This window comes from Perognathus longimembris, chromosome 13, assembly GCF_023159225.1.
Source record: "Perognathus longimembris pacificus isolate PPM17 chromosome 13, ASM2315922v1, whole genome shotgun sequence".
In the NCBI taxonomy this organism is placed as follows: Eukaryota; Metazoa; Chordata; class Mammalia; order Rodentia; family Heteromyidae; genus Perognathus; species Perognathus longimembris.
This window is the reverse complement of record NC_063173.1, coordinates 35,821,557-35,841,993: the sequence shown is the minus strand read 5'-3', so window position 1 is coordinate 35,841,993 and position 20,437 is coordinate 35,821,557.

Below are 20,437 nucleotides of genomic sequence, written 5' to 3'. Positions count from 1 at the left end.
ATGGATGCATTATTAACCCATTTTACTATGAAATAAAATGGAACCAATTAGGAACCCACATATCCAAGTGTGCCTCTGTATCCACCTGTTCTCACACAGGGAGCTGCAAAGTGTTTCTCCGATGAAGATGGCTTGGTTATTATCTAAATCTCAGCCTTACTCCAGTCTCTTTTCTCCCTCCTCTTCTTTCCATTTGCAGGGGCCTTATAGTTTCTCCCCTCATTTACATAATGTCTAATTCTTATATTAATGCAGATTTGCTACTTTGAAAAAGCCTCTTGCTTACTTTCCTTCTGGATTTCCAGAGGAGGAAAGGAAGTGGTCTGGGAGTCACTTCAGCCTGTCATTGAGTGAAGGAAGGACGTCCCTGTATCTGAGAGCTGCCGCACCTGTGCCAATGTTATTATGCCCTAACATTCCAAAGGACCAGTCTCACCTTGCTCCATCTTCCATTGCACAGGCTGATCTGTGATTCTATGTTTTGTTAAATATTCTGTGTGTGTGTGTGTGTGTGTGTGTGTGTGTGTGTGTGTGTGTGTGTGTGTGAGTTTGCTGATCCTAGGGTTTGAACTCTGTGCCTGGGTGCTAGCCCTGAGCTTTTGTGCTCAAAGCTAGTGCTCTACTGCTTGAGCTACAGTTCCACTTCTGGCTTTTTGCTGGTTAATTGGAGATAAAAGTTTCACAGACTTTCCTGCCCAGGCTGGCTATTAACTGTGATCCTCTGTGAGCCACCAGCTCCTGGCTTAAATAGTCTTTTTGATCAATGAAATAGTGGTTTATTGTTAACAATGAAAACAGATCCTGAAAAAGGGCTAATGAGGGAGAAAATGGAAAGGAACTAAGAACTGATGAGAGAGAAAGAAAAGAGATTTAGAAGAATTATTTTGGCAATTAGGATTTGGAATACTGAGTGAAGAGCATGCTGGTTACTAATCATAATTGTAACTAAAATATACCATGCTCACACTTTTCATTCTAGCTACATGGGATGCTAGAAATCTGAGGCTCAAGGTTCAAAAGCAGCTGTGGTGGACAAAGTTTAGAAACTCTTATCTCCAAACTAATTACCAAAAAACCAGAAGTGTGAATCAAGTGGTAGAGCCCCAGCTATGAGCAATAAAGCTGAGAGTGTTAGGCCTCGAGTTCAAGCTCCAAGACTGATATAAATGAGTGAATAAATAAATAAATAAATAAAAGTGCCTAGTTACAGAGCTCATCTCATTTGATCCTCAAATAGTTGTGATTGTTACCACAATGAGATAAGGAATTTAGAAACTGGAAGTCTTACAAAGTTAAGTGGCCCACACTAGGTCATATAGCTAAGTTAAGTGTTGGAGCAAAACTGAAAGCTGTTGGTCAGATACCCACAGAACCTACACTCTTATATGCATGTATGTTGTTTATGAATATTATTGTGATGAGGCATTTTAAAGTAAATCCCACTGCTTATGTCATTTCCCCCTTACATGCTCTTTGAAGCATTTTATAAAATGTGGATATATTTTTAATATAACTACAGTGCCATTATGAAACCTAACAAAATGAGCTGCAATTTCATGGCATTTTATATTATCCAAATTGTATCCAACTTTCACTGATTGTCTCAAAAATGCCCTTTCTTACTTAAATTCATACACTTTAGGATGTATTCTGGTTTGAATATGAAATATTCCTACAAAAGGTTCATGTGTGGAATACTGGTCCTCAGCTGGTGGTGCTATTGAGAGGTGATTGGATCACGGGGGCTCTGACTTCATCAGTGAGTGAATCCTTGATGAGTTCATAGTAGAACAGGCTGTTAGGAGGTGGGACCTCATTGGAGGATGTAGGCTTCTTCTTGCTTGGCTTCTTGGCTACCAGTAGGTAAAATCTGTTCTGCCACATACATGCTCTCCCTCATGATGTTCTATCTCACCATGACCCAGAACAATGGAACCAGAACAATGGAACCAGGTGTTCATTGGTTTCTAGCAAGTATATTGCTACAGGAATGAGAACTGACTACCACAATGTATACATTGCAATGGTTGTGATGTTGCTTAGCTCGATTTTATTCTAGAACACATTTACCTCTATCAATTTGGTCAGTTAAACTGGAGAAGCCACCAGTTTGTTTATCTGTTTGTTTCTCCATGGTATCTCTTAACTTATAGGACCTTTCACTAAATGTTTAACTCTGTGTGCTATTTCTTTTGAACATGATGTTCTGAGCTATGTACAGTGCAAATGTTTCTTGACATCTCTTTGAAAGTTATCAGGAAAGGTTTAGCTTATTTCTCAATGCTTATTCTTTGAAGTTTTTGGATTTGCTTTTAAATATTAGTCTGTGTTTCCCTTAGGATTAGATATCATTTATTTAGCTACTTTTTCATCTACTATTTTATATTTTGCTTGTTTATATCCTTTTCTCCTTTTTTTTGCGTCAGTGGGCATCTTTGAAAATATCCTTTTGTTGTTTCACCAGAGTATCAGCCAGGTGAGGAGTTAGAATGTAAAGTTTAGTGGATATTGAAATAAAGGAAAATTACTTTTCATAGGAATGAGTTTTCTTTGAATTACAAATTTGAAATGCTAAGTTTCTTGGATCTTTGAGTAACGAGAGACTCAGGAGTGAATGTATAATTGCAGATCAGTACCTACCCTCTTCCCTGATAGCTTTCAAAGAGGCAAGAAAAGATATTTTTTGTGTGTGTGTGTGTGTGACTAAGAACAATATGTCTAAGAGAGACTACAGTATGTAGCAAAGGTAATTTAGCTGATCTCCAAATGTATTGACTTAGTGTGTTGTGATATTAGGATTTAGACTTACTTCCGTCATCTCACTGAAAAAGTTTTGTTTCAGTTTTGTCTAATAAATCATAGCTTGTTGGTTCTCATGAAGTCTGTCAAGAGCCAGTTTAGACAGTCTAGTTTGAATGTATATCTAGTCAGTTTGAGCATGAGAAAACTAGGTTGAAACAAGAAACAAAAAAATTTTACCCTTCTCCCGCTTAGTATCCATTATCTGTATTAACTCAGGTAGTTAGTGGTTTTGTTTCTTTAGATGATAATAAGGTGACTTTATTGTTAAACATTTTTTTTTTGCCAGTCCTGGGGCTTGAACTCAGGGCCTGAGCACTATCCCTGGCTTCCTTTTGCTCAAGGCTAGCACTCTACCCCTTGAGCCACAGCGCCACTTCCAACTTTTTCTGTTTATGTGGTGCTGAGGAATTGAACCCAGGGCTTCATGAATGCTAGGCAAGCACTCTACCACTAAGCCACATTCCCAGCCCCATAAGGTGACTTTAGTATGTAATGCTTTATCATCTTCAGTAATATAGTTAGACTATCAATGTGACAAACTTTCTTTTACCTTCCTTCCTCCCTGCTTCCACAGCTGATTGAAGTCCCTAATTTGACTTTCAAGTCATAGTGTTGTTGACCATGTTAGTTAGAATTCATGTAAGCTGCTGTAACCAAAGTTACCCTAGAAGTATTATGGTTTAAATAATGCAGACACTTATTTTTCCGCCAGTTCCCAAGTGTATGTTTCAGATATGTGTAGTGGTCTGCTCCCTGTTGTCTTTGAGGAATTCTACATTCTCTGATTTGTTAAATTTGTCAGCCCTTGGACATCATCAGTGCCTTCATGCTTAAAGCTGGATCTTTTCCATTTTCAGTTCACAGAAAAACTACAGAGGAAGTCTGTGATAAGGAAGTGTCCTTTTAACTAAGAACTTCTTTGTTTAATTTTATTTTTATTGTCAAGGTGATGTACAGAGAGGTTACAGTTTCATATGTAAGGCAGTGAGATAATTTCTTGTCAAACGTGTTACTTCCTCCCTCATTGTTTTTCCCCTTTATTGTCAAAGTGAAGTACAGAGTGGTTACAGTTTCATATGTAAGGCAGTGAGTACATTTCGTGTTAACTTGTTACCTTCTCCCTCATTTGCCCCCTCCCCCTTTCTGTTTCCTACCCCATGAATTGTACAATTGGTCCTCTCTCATTTTTCTCCCGCTTTCCTTCCTTCATAACTCCCCCCTCCCCCGAGTTGTACAGTTGGTTTACAACATATTGCTTTGTAAATAGTGCTGTTGCACTAGTTCACCTTTTACCCTTTGTCTCACCATTTTGATGTTTCTCTTCCCTTCCCTAATTCAGCTAAATGTATATATAATACCCAGGGTACCAAAATTAAATACAGTGACCACAGGGGTTAAACCATAGGGAAGACAAAACAATGAAAAAGGCATAATTTCACATAGCACATTGAAAATAATAAAAACAATGATAAATCACTTCTTTCCATAACTTGGAGTTCATTTTGCTTTGCATAATCTTATGTGATCATATGTACCTAGCTATTGAGCTATTGTGATCATCTTTTAGGACTATCCTAGACATTTACTAATTATTACTAATGAGGGAAACCGTAGAATCTATGTTGCTTTGTGTCTGGCTCACTTCACTTAGTATGTTTTCTTTCCCCAAGTCTTTCCAATTCCTTACAAATGGGGCAATGTCATTCTTTCTGATAGAAGCATAAAATTCCATTGTGTATATGTACCACATTTTCTTGATTCATTCATCTACTGTGGGGCATCTGGGTTGGTTCCATATTTTAGCTATGGTAAATAGTGCTGCAATGAACATGGTTGTGCTAATAGCTTTATTATGGTTTTCTTTGTGATCCCTTGGGGAAACGCCCAAAAATGGTATTGCTGGACTACAAGGGAGCTTGATATGTAGCCTTTTGAGGAACTTCCACACTGCTTTCCAGAGTGGTTGAACAAGTTTACACTCCCACCAACAGTGTAGTGGGGCTCCCTTTTGGCCACATCTTTACCAGTATCTGTTGTTATTAGTTTTCTTGATAATGGCCACTCTTACTAGCGTGAGGTGGAATCTCAATGTTGTTTTGATTTGCATTTCTTTTATGGCCAGTGATGTTGAGCACTTCTTCATGTGCCTGAAGTCTTTAGCCCACTTATGAATGGGACAGTTGATTATTTGATTTGGGGGAACTTGATTTGGGATTTGTTTTGGGGGAACTTAATTTTTTGAGTTCAAAGTATATTTTAGATATGAGGCCCTTGTCTGTTGTACGGTCAGTGAAGCAACAAATGGTGCTGGAAAAATTGGTTAAACATTTGTAAAAAACTAAAGCTAGGTCCTTATATATCACCCTGCATGAGAATCAATTCCAGATGGATCAAAGGCCTTGAGGTAAAAGCAGATATCCTGAAAACATTGCAGAAATAAATAGAAGAAACATTAGGACTCATTGGCACAGGATGAAACTTTCTTAATAAAGGCCCAGAAACACAAAAATAATAAAAGAAAAGTGGGACAATTGGGATTGCATCAAACTGCAGAGCTTCTGCAGGGCAAAGGATATATCTTGCAAGATAAATAGCCCACAGATTGGGAGAACTTTTGTTTTACTCAGTTTTACATGCTCATATTCCATTGGCACAAACCTAAATGGCCATATCTAACTGCAAAGAAGTCTTAAAGATGGAGGCTGTGACCATTTTCTGGAAGAAGAGGAGAATAGATCAAGGAGGGTAAGCAGCCATCTGTGTCATATTATTTATGAATGTGCTTCTAGAGAGATCTAAGTTCTCACACATAAATTCCAATCTTGGTTTTATCACTACAGCCAAGAATAAGTGATTCAACTTATTGCTTTTTTTCATTAGAAAAATGGAAATAATTTCTACTTTATGGGGTTTCTGTAAGAAAAACATGAAATATGCAAATACATGCAAAGTGCTTAAGAAAAAGAACATTGGTAGTTAAAAGCACAGAACTGAGAATCATACTGCCAAGTTGAAATCCTGTCTCTGCTTTCACTAGGTATATGGCTTTGAATATTTTACAAACTTCTCTGAGATCTGCTTTCCTCCACTATAAAATGGGGCTATTGATAGTGACTACCTCATGAGAGATATGGGAAGGTGTGGCTAAGGTCCTCCATGCTGGCTGTATCATTTTATTCATGCTTGATAAAGCATGATGGTCTTCTCACATTATTATACGTGTCCACTTGTCAACTCTTGAATTTATCCTCAAAAAAGTAGCAAAAGAGACTATGTGATTGTGTACTTGTCATGAGTTGCTGCATTCTTTTACATCTCATGTTACTATTTATTTCCACTCCCTATTAACATATTTATGTATTTTCTTTCCTTGTGTCTTCAGTTTATACAATAGTTCTACTTCAAGCTCATATGTAAGCATCAGCAGGAACTTCGTAGTGTAAATCACATGAATGAGACTTGCTCTGTGAACTCTGCAGCTTGTTTCAGAAGTTAAGTACTGTCTCCCTGTAGTTTCCTCATTCCCATCTAAAGGGATTGAAGCAAGCCCCAAATCTCTATGAATAAGCTAAGTAATAGAAGACACAGGGAGTGATATGTAGCAGCTTTAGCCTCAGGCTTTCTCTCTGTGTACCATTGCTCTTACCTGAATAACATTTGTTTTTCAGGTCTGATTGTTTTCCTATTGCTCTGCAGAATTTTACAGACCTAGCTTTATACAGATAATGCAAGTTGCCATGATTGCCCCCTTCACCTCTCAGGCCTTTCCGCAACTCTCGTGTGACTGCAGGTACATTTTCCTCTTCCCTGTCTTGCCACCCACTACTTACAGAGCTGATATGCCGCTGCTCTGCTGTACCATTGTGCTATGATGAAGACTGTGGCATTCTGTCTAGGTCTGGTGATGGAAAATGAGAGGGTATGGATGGCTTTTTGTCAAACTTAAGACAAGCAAAACATAAAACTCCCCTTTGTTTCAAACCATTGGAGGTATAGTCTTGAGTTTTTGCTCATTTAGAGAAACTGTGGGGTGGGCATTTCCCTTCCCTTTCCCCCACCTGCTGGGTGCTTGAGTGTGGCATGGAGTAATTGAGCACACAGAATACCGAATGTATCAAGGCTAGCATTATCAAAGTGGATGAACGAGCGCTTACCTAGCAGAACTGTGAGACATGGAAAAATAGGAAGACAAGTTAATGATGTAGAAATTGTATAGCTTTGCTGGCTCAGAATCATGGCAAATGGAACATATGGCATTGGGTCATTTTTTGCATTGATATGAAAAGAAAATGAGTTTATTTTACAAATAAATGGAGTCTGTGTTTCTGTTTGCTATTCATGACTATAATGTTTACTTCTCCTGAAGTAGAAATATGTCACCTAGATAGTAAATATACAGAAAGACTTTTTTCAGCTGTTGATGAAGAATTTTTCTTAATTTCCTAGTCCTTCATTCACTGCAATAAACATTTATATCCTGTTTCCTCCATTTGTTATCGCTTTGTCTGTGAACAGAGACCTCTTAAGGAAGAAAGTGAATTGGTGAAAAGACAAATATGTTGTTACATGCTTTAGAATTTTAGATTAAGGCCTAGAATCAAATGTATTCCATTTTCTCATGAATTTTATGATACATGACATTTGAAATTTACAATAGGCCCAGAATTCCATTGAAGTTATCATAAGAAATCTACCACACTTATTATTGATTTCATAATGGGCATTTGTTGTTTTTGTTTTCCTATTGTAACTTAATTTCTGGTCAGAAAAGTCCTCTTTTCCTTCTGGGAGTTCCCCTTGTCTCAGTTTTAATTCATGTGACCCAAACCTGGCCACTGGAAGTCCACAGTGGTTGGATCAACAGGGAGTTTGTGTCTGAGGCTAGTCCAAGTTGGTTGTGAGACTTTGGAGAGAAAAGAGATGGCAGAGGTAATCTTGGCTTCATGAGGAAACATGGTCAGAGTCTATCGTAAACTGAAGGCAGGAGCAAGGGGTATAGTTCAGTTAGAAAGTGCTTTCCCACCACACACAAGGCCCTGAGTTCTATCCCCAGCACTAAAGGTAGCTGAGAGAAAACTGAGCCAAGAGATGCAGAAAGATTTCTGATCATGTTGCCTGGGCATCTAGACTTGAAGTAAGATTCACTGCCGCCACTGAATTTCTTCCTCAAGTTATTCTGAGTTTCTTTCACTTATAGTTGATAGTGTTCTGATCAATATGAGCATGATTACTTTTATGGGAAAGCATTTTGTTTGGTACTTGGGACATTGTAATGACCACTTAAAAGTGGTTTCATGCATAAGAAGAAAAGATAATGCTCATGGAACATTAGACATTAAAAGGGACTGGGCCTAGTCTCCTATCCAATGCAGAACTACCTCAATCTCTTCCACTGATAGTTGCCCAAGAATCCAAACCATTTCAACCTTTTTAAGATTTCAAGATACAACAGCATTTCCTATTCTGAGTTTCAGAGTAGGTCTTGACTTTCATTGTAGTCCCTACTGTAAAAAATTCACCACCATGTAAGGTAATGCATTACTTTGCAAATGAATATATTTCAAATCGGGGGCTTCTCATTCTCAGAAGATTTTACCTTTGATAGAGTTGAAATGTGTCTTATTTTCACTTTGGTCACTGATTCTAATTCTGCTTGGAATCACATAGGTTAAGGCAAAGCCTTAGCACTTCTGTGAACAGCAAGATCATTCTATGTATCTTTGCTTCTGTTTGGTTGACCTCAGTCCTTTTTCCCATCCTTCACAAAAAGGGGACCACTGTAGTTACTCTCATCTCAATTTCTTCCTTATAAAATGCCCTTCTTAAACTAGAACCAGTACTTCCTTTGTTGTCCTCTATATTAAAAAAAATGGGAGGAAGGGGAGTGAGAATAGAACAAAAGTATTTGAGAGGAAGAATTTGATCAAAGTACATTAGGTATGTATGGAAGTCACACAACAAAATGCTTGTGAACAATTAATATAAAAAAAGAGAAGGGGAGAAAAGACAGCAAAAGGGATAAAATGTTGAAGGTTGATCTGAAGTTAGTGAAAGAGTTGAAGTTGATCCAAAGTTAGAAAAAGAGTCTGACAGCTTGCCAAAGCATAGAAAAAAGATGCTTGCACTGTATTGTAAGTTCCATGATGACAGAAGTCTAACTACAGCAAGCAATTTATTCAGAATGTTTATTGGGGGGGCTGGGGTTATGGCCTAGTGGCAAGAGTGCTTGACTCATATACATGAAGCCCTGGGTTCAATTCCCCAGCACCACATATACAGAAAATGGCCAGAAGTGGCGCTGTAGCTCAAGTGGCAGAGTGCTAGCCTTGAGCAAAAAAGAAGCCAGGGACAGTGCTCAGGCCCTGAGCCCAAGGCCCAGGACTGGCAAAAAAAAAAAAAAAAAAAAAAAAAAGACAAAATGTTTATTGGGCTTTAAATAAATTCAGTACACAAAAGTTATTACTTTTTCATTTTCTATATATTTTAAACCAGTGGAGTCTTAAATGTCTTAACAATTCTTTAAAGGTTATGGAACAATTACAATTTCTCCACTAATTATTCAGATAGTTTTGCAGTAACTACTTGCCTGGCCTTTCCCTGCAGGAGAAAAATGAGGATTGCCTGTCATTCAGAGTTATACTATTTAATTTCACAATTTGCAATGCAAGGCAACGATTATTCTCTCATGTTGATCTGGCAAATGAAAGCCACAGAGATTTTGGAGGTTCACTATTCCACAGCAAAGTAACTAGCAGGACTTGAACCCAGATAGGTTCACTCTACAGTTTTTATTTCTAATAAGCCCATACCAAGTCACCTACACTCTTACTAATGAATCCCAATAGTGTGAAACAGAATTTTCTAAAGTTGGTGATCTCCACAACCTAATGCATTTCATGTCACATCACACTGGCTGTGAACGTTATATTCTCATGTTGCAAGCAGTAGAAATCAAGTTCAACATGGCTGGTGACTATGGCTTTTGAAGGTCCTTGTTGAATCATTGCTTCCAATACCCATGTTTGGGGTCAACATTTCTTGGCCAATTCTCCTTCTAAGAGACATATAGTCTGTTCTCCTATTCCTTGGATATGGGCTGGCTTTAAAACCACCACTAGACAATAAAATATGGTAGAACCTAGATGGCAGGTTCTGTGACATCGTCTCAGGACCTTTCTTCACCACATAAAAGAGCTGCTTCAGCTTAGTGAAGGTGGGCAGGCTACATGGAGAAGCAAGGTTTTCCAGCTCATATTTCAGTCAGCTCCCAACAGGACAGAAAGGCCATCTGTCCTTTGACTGCAGATGCTTAAGTGAATCCTGCTAACCATAGGGAGCTGACACCCCAACCATCCCAGCTGAACCCTACCCAACTTGCCAACCCATAGATTGGTGAACAAACAAATAATTGTTTTCTTAAGCCACTATACTGTGAAGTAGATGGCTATGCTGCAAATCACTAACTTAAATAGGAGTTTATTGGAAGAATATGAAGCTATTTGTAAGACTTAAGGGGAAGAGAAGAACATCTCATAGTAGAATTACTCAGTAGTCTTGCTTGGGCACTACTTAGAGAACAAATCCTCATTGTTTCTTTAGTTCTTGTGTCCTTTAGCTAGAGATGTGCTGGGGAGGAAATTTGATAGATCATATATGTTCATCTATTAATGTATTCATTTGTGAGGGGACTGTGGCAGAAAGACCTTCGGGTTTTCTTTCAGCCTTTGTGAATTGGAAAAGCAAAAATAGGATTTATCCACCCTGATGATGTAGGTGCTCCTCCCCCCATCCTTGCCAAAAAAAAAAAAAAACCAAAACCATCAGGTGCTATGAATCAGGGCCACTGGGTTTTAGACATCTTCACAGTTATCAACTGACTACTGTAACAGTTTCTCTTCTGTGATGAAACATTTAAAAATATTTGAGAGCCTATGTAGAGCCAGGTGTGATGGCACACTCATAAACTCAGTATTTTTGGAGGCTGAGACCAAAAGGTTGCAAGTTCGAGGCCATTGGGCTCTACAAAGAGACCCCATCCCAAATTAATAAATGTACATATAGCTTATTATCTTGTGGAAAATATGGTACACTAAAAGAATTTTATGCCCTTTAAGCAGGTATGTAATTCAATACATGAAAGAAATCTCATCTTTGACTCATAAAAGGATAAAGGTAGTAGATGAGACATTAGAATTTTCCCAGGCAAAGCACCTTATTTTACAAAAGAGGAAACAGAGTCCTCATTAGGCAAGAAGTAAATTGAAATCAGAACTCAATTTTGAATCTTTGTAAACAATAACAACAGCAGTAACAAACAAACAAAAAGATCTCCTTTTTTTTGGCCAGTCCTGGGCCTTGGACTCAGGGCCTGAGCACTGTCCCTGGCTTCTTCCCGCTCAAGGCTAGGACTCTGCCACCTGAGCCACAGCGCCCCTTCTGGCCGTTTTCCATATATGTGGTGCTGGGGAATCGAACCGAGAGCTTCATGTGTAGGAGGCAAGCACTCTTGCCACTAGGCCATATTCCCAGCCCCAAAAAGATCTCCTATCTTCAGAAAACAACAAGTGAAAGAAATATGTTGAAAATTTACATATTTCTTTTTTTAGGGGGGGCCTATTCTGAATGAAGACCCTTCAAGGGCTCCCCAACTGTGCACTGTTCCTTCCTTTCCTTCTCTCCAAGCTACCCAACCCTCAGCCTCTCTTTCCCATTCTAAACACATTCAGCATTCATTTTGGGCAAGTATTACTCTGGGACAGTCAAACCCCGAGGCCTCAGAGACTGCTGTCCAAAATCCAAGCCAGCTGGCACTGGAATCAGGATGACGCTGGCCTGTCAAGACTCAGACTGTCTTAGAACTTCAGCTTGGTGGCAGCTACATGGTGTTTTCTATTTGTTTTTCACCTCCTGATTTTTAAGGCTATTTGCATAAAAATAGCATCTTCTCATTCTTGTCAGTTCCTGTCTATCCAAAATCTTAATCCTGTTAGTGAGATCTGTCAACTATGACATTGGAGAAGAAATGGCCAGTTGGAGAAGCTCAAACTCTGTATAAAAATAAGCATAGAATGGAGGAGAAAATACCTTGATTACTGTTAATGAAAAAATTGTTACAAGAAATTAAAAAAAGCAATAATGGGAATGAGCACATATATAGAGATTTATTACAAAATAAATTGAGCCTAAGAAATCAATAACAAGCTATAGATACTTCTTGATTTACGATGGAATTACATCCTGGTAAACCCATTGTTTATTGAAAATTGAAAATGCAATTAATGCACCTAACTTGGGAAACCGCTTTAGGATAACCCGGCCTACCTTTAGTATGATCTTAATGCATACAGCCTATAGCTAGGCAAAAATAATCTAACTTAAATTCTATCATATAATAATAATAAAAGGTTGACTATCTAATGGTCACACATAGATAGGGATTTTGTGGATACTAAGTGGTGGGAAGAACACAAATCACAATATTCAAAAATATTAGGAACATTGTGCTGCAAAGTTTGCCCTCATGAGTACTTGGCTGAATGGGAGCGAATGTCACTGCTGTTTCTCAGAACTGTGCTGTGTATTGCTAGCCCAGGAAAAGAATACAAGATGGACTTCCAAGTATAGCTTGTATGGAATGCGTATTGCTCTCACACCATTCTACAGTTGAAGGGTCATAAGTTGAACTACCAGAAGAATAAGTGGCTAGAGATTTGATTAAGTGAAACTTTGATTTTGAACTGTGTCTGAACATATTACCTTCCAAAAAATAAGTACATTAAAACAACAAAGTGCCTAGCCACTGGTGGCTCATATCTGTAATGTAGCTACTCAAGAGGTGGAGATTGGGAGGATTATGGTTCAAGACCATACTGAGTAAAACATTCAAGAACTTCTTTCCCCTATCGAATCTAATAGCGGAAAGCAGTGGCACATGCCTGTCACCCTAGTTATATGGGAGACTGAGACTGGGAGGATTGTGGTTCTAGGTCACCGGGGCAGAAAAGTCCACAAGACATCATCTCAGCAGAGGAAGCTGGGCATGGTGGCATGCACCAGCCATTTCTAGCTATGGTAGGAAATGAAGGATAGGAGGGTAGCAGTCCAGCCACATGCCTGGGCAAGAGCAAGACCCTAAATTAAAAAACAAAACCAAAAACTAGTGCAATAAAGAGTGGGAGGCATGGTTCAGCAGTAGAGTGCCTGCCTAGAAAATTTGAGGAACTGAATTCCTCCAATTAACACAAAAACAAACACAAAGTAGAAGGTACTGCCATTGATTTCACCAGAAGCAAGTACTTTTAAAAAAAATGTTTCAGTTAAGTTTAAGTAAACAACTTTGGGGAAAAAATTATAAAGGCATCCTATTTACCTTGGCTGTCTGACTTATCAAGAATTATGAAAGTTTGACAAGAAATGTATTCACTACTTTACATATACAACTGTAACCCCTCTGCATATCACCTTGACAATAAAATTAGATTAATAAAAAGAATTATGGGATTTTCTTTGCCTATAATTTTGGTTGTTCCTACTTTTACCATTTTTCTTATTTTCCCTCATCATATCTTGTATCAGCATTTTTTTTTTTTTTGGCCTTGGTACCAATTGATTGTTATCATCCTAAAGGCTTTCCAACAACTAAATAATATTCTGGATTCTATTTTACCAGTCTCTTGCATTCTATTCAATATTATCAAAACAACCCCTTATTTGTTTTATTTTCACCATCTGTCCCTTCTCTTAAAATATGATCTACGTAAGAGACCAACTTTGCTCATCCCAAGGGAGATTCTCTTTCTCTGTTGGACATTGCAGTAAGTAAAACCAGGTTTGTGACTCCATAGCTGCTCTCAACAGATGAAGCTTCCTGGAGATTTTTTCCAATTTGAAAGACATCATTTTTGATGTTTTTGTCATGGTTTGCCTCCTCTAGAAATAATAACCAGGGTTGCCATTATTCATGATAGGCGAGAGTGTGCAGAAAGGATGTTGGCTTCAAGGTAAGGGTTTTGGCAGATCCAACGCAATCTCATTGGTTACAAAGCCCTCCTGGAAGGCTTGCAATTATTCAGCTTGCAAAGCACAATTAAGTAAACAATTCATTTAGTCTCTCTATTGATACTCGATTGCAGAGGGACAGGGTGGCTCGTGAGATTGGGAATGGGAGCTGTCACCTTTTCCCTGGACGAAGCTGGTTTGGATCTATTTGTTAGGGTAGTGACCACGTAGTGCCTCAATCTGATGACTGTGTAGTGACCCGTGTGAAATCAGCTGGTGGTTTCAGGCCCATGGAGAGGTGGTCACATCTCAACATCCTGGAGCCAGCTGGCAGAAATATGTGAGGATTATACAGATATGATTCTATTCAGTTTGTGCTTTAGTGAAATTCATACCTTGAAAATCCTACTTGCAGTGAAGTAAGATCCAGAATATCTTCATAAAGCTCAAAGTGAAGGTCTCTTCCTTCTTTATTTGTCTGATTATTTAAATTTTTTTTTTAAAATCAGCGTCTCACTTATCTAACCCAGGCTGGTCTCAAGCTCATGATTCTTCTGTATTTGTCACTCAGGTGTTAGCATTACAGGAATGAGCTACCATGCCTGGTCCATGTTTAATCTTTAGCACAGTTTGTTTACTTACTTTTGGCCTTGAGGCTTTAGGAGTGTTCAGGTCTCTATTACCTTTGTCAATGCTGGAGACAATACAGATATATTATCTATTCACAGTTAATACAAATTTCTTGTATAAATATAGTACTTGGGTATGGGATTCTGTTTTCAGTTTGCAGTAAATCATGATACAAGTAGATATTATTACACTAAGTTAATTTTATAAATGAAACAGATGTGCTCAACTGAAAAGCACCGTTCAGGCTAAGATGTTTCTTAATCTAGGCTTGGCAGGCCATGTTAATTGACTTGCTGGGCTTTTTCCCAGTACTTTTGTTTGAGTCCTAATACAGCATTAAACAATTCCCTGTCTCTCATTTACACATATGTGTGCACACACACATTGCATATACATTCACACTAATTTTATTGCTTTTCATAGTTATAAAAATGAACCAAAATCTGGGTTTCAGTTAGATAGCATTTCAAGCCTGAATGCAATATTTATTAAAGGAATGTATATATACTGCTCATACATACACCACATACATATATATTTTTACATGCATTTGCATATATAAATTTAAATATATGTGTGTATATATGGCTGGATATTAATGTGGATATACATGTATGTGTGTGTATGCACATGCATAGTTACAAATCACATCTCCATAACCCTGCAGTCTATTAGAAAGTTATCATTTGATAAGAGTACTTTGAAGGCATACAAAATGTCAAATGTTGGCCATGTGAGCAAATATTGATAGAAATGGCTAATACATTCTCTTTAGAGCTTAGGAGGCTCAGATATTGGAAAGTTTAGACCCTTCTTTTCCACCAACTGATTAATCTCTAATATTTTATTTTCATCCTAAGGGTTTTCCTGAGGTTTGGATACTGATATGGTTGGGGTCTGGACTGCTCCCCAAAGGGCTGTGTTTAACTTCCACAGTTTGATACCATTGGAGGCAGTGGAAATTTTAAGAGACAGAACTTAATGATGTTCTAGGTAATTGGAGGTCATTCTATTAAAGAAAAATTTGGGGACACTGGTCCCTTCTTTCTCTCTTGTTTGCTTTCCCACCATGAAGTAAACAACTGGGCTCAAACACATGTTTCCACCATGTTGTGCTGCTTCACCATAGGCCCCCAAACAGTGGAGCCCATTGATCATGGACTAGTACCTACAAAGTGTGAGCTGCAACAAGTCTTTTCTTGGTGCCGGTAGACTACCATCAGTTTTTGTTATCGTAACAGAGAGCCCATGAATACAGATGCTTCTTGGTATGGATACCCACTGGATCTGAGATTTCTAGATTTGATTTGCCACAGTTAGGCATGCTCTTTCAGATGAAACATGTCCTTTCCCATCACCCCTCAGTCATCAGTATCTCTGCTCTTCCTTTTTCTACCTGTGTACTCCTGGGAGTTTGCTAAGTCTGTGGGCTGATTGGTGTGGAGGAAGATGGGCTGTGTGTGTTGGGGGGGCGGGTGCTACATGGCATTAGTCATGTTTTATCTGCCTGTATTTCTGGGGAACCAAGAGACTGGTTCCTCTCAAGAGCAGCCCATGATTGGCTGACACAGGACTACATTTCTGAGTGTCATCTGTAGCATATAGCCAGTCTGGTGGGCTAGGTGATTTGGAGCATGAAGGTGGAGCTTTGGCAGGAATGGTGATTGATTCCATGTTTTGTCCTTGAACTGTTAATGTGGCAAAGGATGAATCTCTTTCTCTAACAGGAACTGGTGTAGCTGTAGCGATTGGTAGTGGTTATTTATATATTTGGTGATCATAGACTGTTCCATGTGTATGGGTCACTGTGAATAGTGGAACAGTACGATGAAAATATTAAAAAGATTCCTTTGCTTTTTCTGCAAGAAGACTGAATACACTGGAAAAAGCTGTGAGTGGAAGGCAGACTTGGACCTTTTCTCTTTTTTCTTCCCTTTTTCTGTCCAACCCATCAATCTTTTGACAATGAGTAAGTCCCTACACATAGGTCCTGTGATAGTTTTGGGCTGTAGTGCAGCTGAATTTGTCATGATCCCTTTGTTTATAACATCCTAAAAAGCCAGGGGCTTGTCTTGTTTTGTTACTGGATTCAGGTTTGTTAAACTACAAGGTGTCATTTCAATGCAAAATTGAATAGGAGAAGCGTTAAGATGGATCTTTTCTGTTGACAAGAAAATTATCAACTCTTATAAATTCACCATTGAATTATAGAAACAGTGGGACATTTTCCCCCAACTCCTTTGGTGAAGGCTGTGTTAATACATTTTACAAATTACTTGAGAAGGTTCTTGTGGGAGGTTATAGAACTGAATCACTGGCTCAGGAAGACTGATTTGACTTTTATCTCTTGAGGTTGGCGAAAAGAAAATACACCACTTTCATTTCGTTTTGAGAAAAAAAGCCTTTATAACTTGTTTTCTGTGACTCATAATTTTCTGGACAATCATTGGGCTTTAGAATGAGTGATATAATAAATTTTGGGTGAAAAGAGTTGCCTAAATCAAGGCAGCCATTTTGAGTGTGAGAGCATGAACTAAAGAAAGAGAATCCATTGATCTTTCTGAACTCCACATGTACAAGGTACCCAGGTCTTAGGAACTAACTTTCCTGTTAAAAGTAAAGAAATTTAGTGGCTAGCTTAACATGATCAAAATTAATTCTAGCTTTAAAGCTTTCCAACAGACTGCTCAACTTGCATAGGCTACCCATAATTTTTAGGAAAAGTAGGTAGCTTTAAAGCTAGATTGTTTTCTCTGTTGGTGGGTGTAAATGTGTAGGAAAACTATTTGTATCTCATGTAAAATTGGGTCTGTTGACATAAGCATCTTTTTATAAAACAGCTTGGAGATAGACATCTGCATGAAAAAACTTCAAAGTGGTCTCTTCATGAGGACTGGAATTTAGTCAAACGTTACTGTGAGATGAGCCACAATTTGAAAGAAGTGTTTTGTATAGATTTTCCTATGAATTTGTATTGAGATGGGTTTGTAAAGGACAGTTAAAAGCAAACGTGAGTGGTGTGGGGAGCAGGAAGTTTCTGCAGTTGAAATGCCATTTGGGACTAGAATATTACAACTAAAATACTTTGTATTTCTCTTTTCATCTGTTTCTTTCTGAATTCGTAGTCTGGTCCTTTTTCATATTATAGAAGAACTAGAATTGGACTAGTATAGAGTATAGATCAGTTTATATATGAGATTCTTAGAAAATGGAAACATACATTTACCCTGATTTTATTGCTGTTTACAGTCTAATAAAACAAAGTAGGCATATTGTGAACTGAAATAATGGTATTATTTGAACTGGCTTGATACAATCTCTCATCTGTCATGATTAGTATTACTTTCCTCTAACTTTTTTGTCTTCATTAACAATATCCAGTTCAATCCGTCATCATCTCAGTGATATGATCACAGGAGTCTCAAAGCTGATCTTGCCACCTTCAGTTCTACCTTCTTCATTTTCACCGTGGTAGTCAGAATGGTCTCATTTTATTCCTCTCTTTCCCTCACCCATGGGTAACCTCCTTCAGACACCTCTGGCATACCCCATGCTTCCTACATTTTACATGCCTAGAATATTCTCTTCCAGCACATCCCAGCTTACCTATCACCTCTTGACAAAGATTGTCCTCACCTAATAGTCTCTATCACTTTTTTTCTTGGTGTCACTCATAAAAGGTTGAAATGTATTTATTTGCTTGTGCAATGAGTATCAATATTAGTGAAACTGAGTTATGGGGGGGTGGGTGAGTGTTTTCTTTGATACAGTAGAACTGCACTGTAATTAGAAGAGGGTCTAGAGTGCCTGCTGGATCTGAGTAACTCACGTGAGTAGTAGCTGAGGAAAGATCCTGGAGACCAGCCAGCAAGGAATGGAGATCTTCAACTGAAAAGCTCTGGGGAACTAGATATTGCCAATGACCACTTAAGTGAATTTAGCTTGAGCATTTCCCCCAAGAAGAGTGTTCAGATGAGGCTGTAAGCCCCAGCTAAGTTTGGCTTCACTGTCACAAGACCTTGAATCAGAGACACTTAACTCAGCTATGTTTAGACTGCAGAAACAGTGAGGTAATAAATACATCTTAAGTGACAAGTTTCAGAGTTCATTCACTGTATTACAAAAAAGAACAAATTATTATTTACATGAAGTAGGACAATATAACATTTCCTACCAGCATTTAGGAGAGAGAAAAAGAGGGAGGGAAGAAATAGAAAGGGAGGGGGGAAAAGAGGGAAAAAGAGGAAAAGGGGGAAGAGTTCTCATAATATGCCCAGTGATCTTTCTTATTTTTTTGTAGATATTAGACAACCAAAACATTCATTAAATTGTTCCAGGAATAAAAAATAAAATTCATGTTACCTTAAAGGAACATGAGGTTGGGGGTGGGGCGGGGAGAAGGAAGACAACTATAGAGAGGTATTTATTTGTCTTTTAAAGGGGTTTATTGTTAAACACCACTGCTTTTTATTGATTGTTGCTTCTGGAATGAGCAAAGAATAAAGGGGGATCTGAGCTATTACAGCACGTCACACTAGAAAGGATATTGAAAATGATACTTGCAATAGAAAAATCACACTGGAACTAGGGCCAGAAAATCTGATAAAGGAAGAGAACCAAACCGATTTGGGTGAATTCAAAACATGATGAGGTTACAAATTGAAGTTTAGGTATAGTTTTTTTTTTTTTTGGTCATGCTGGAGATTGACCCATAGCCTTGCATATGCTCTACCACTGAGCTTTGTCTCCAGCCAGGCATCGTTTTTTATAACTGTTAGAACAGTTTGCTGCTACTGCCATCCATTTGGAGTATTAGTGCAATGTACATTAAGGGCTGTCAAGAGGATGAATGTTATCATGCATAGCCTCTGGTGGAGGTGGGGAAGCAGAGTAGTTGGGAGCATGCACTCTGGAGTCAGATGTACAGGATTTGATCTGGTCTCCATCATATATATTGTATGCATATTAAGTCAGATACATCACAGTGTGGGCATGGTGGGGCACAACTATAAGCTAAAGCCAGAGGATCTGGAATTTGAAGCCACTCTGAGCTATCTATCAAGAACCTGTCTCAAAAATAAAGCAAATAAATAAAAACAATGAAAACAAAAATATCACAGTATTTGGCATGTTATTGTTAGCTGTGATTGTTAAAATTATCATTACAAGTGTTGAACTCTGTGTTTACATATTGACAATGGTCATATTTTTGCTGCTTTTTCCTTTTCCTCTATTCACTAAAATATAGCTGTAAATGTTTTATGAGTTGTGGTAATTGCTTGTTCATATTTCTTCCAATGCAAGAGGTATTTTACTGCAGGTTTTTTTTTTTAAAAAACAAATGCTACAAATACATTACTTCATAAAGCCTTGTTTAAATTCTCTACTTATTCTCAAAGTTTGAATATTTGTCAAGTCCTCTGTGAATTTTTTTTGGTGGTTCCAGGATTTGAATTCAGAGCTTTGCACTTTATAGGCAGGAATTCCATCACCTACCCTCTTTGGCTTTAGTTCTTTTTCCCATAGGGTCCCAACACTTTTGCCCAGGGCTAGGCTTGGATTATGATTCTCCTATTTATAACTCTCATATAACTATGACTACAGATTCATGTTTCACTCACCAATTTGTTGCTTGTGGTTGGAATTTTGCTAACTTCTTTTGCTTAGTGTTGGTCTCAAATCACAATCCTTCTGATCTCTGCTTCTAGAGCAACTGATATTACAAGCATATGCCACCATGCCTGTGCTGAGATCTTTCAATGCCTTACTTCAATCAGTAGTTTGAACTTGGAAAATAATAATTCCTTTTCCGTTAAGCTTAGTAAGTAAAAGGTAGGGGGAGGTTGTTTTTCATGTATATTATGCATCTTCTGGGTATGTAGGGTTGAATGCCAGTTGTTTTTTTTTTTTTAATTCTTTCACTGTGAACCAAATGTCCAGGAAGGACTACTATGTCTGAAACTGAGAGAAAGACAAGTAAACTTGATATCCCACAGGATGGAATAAT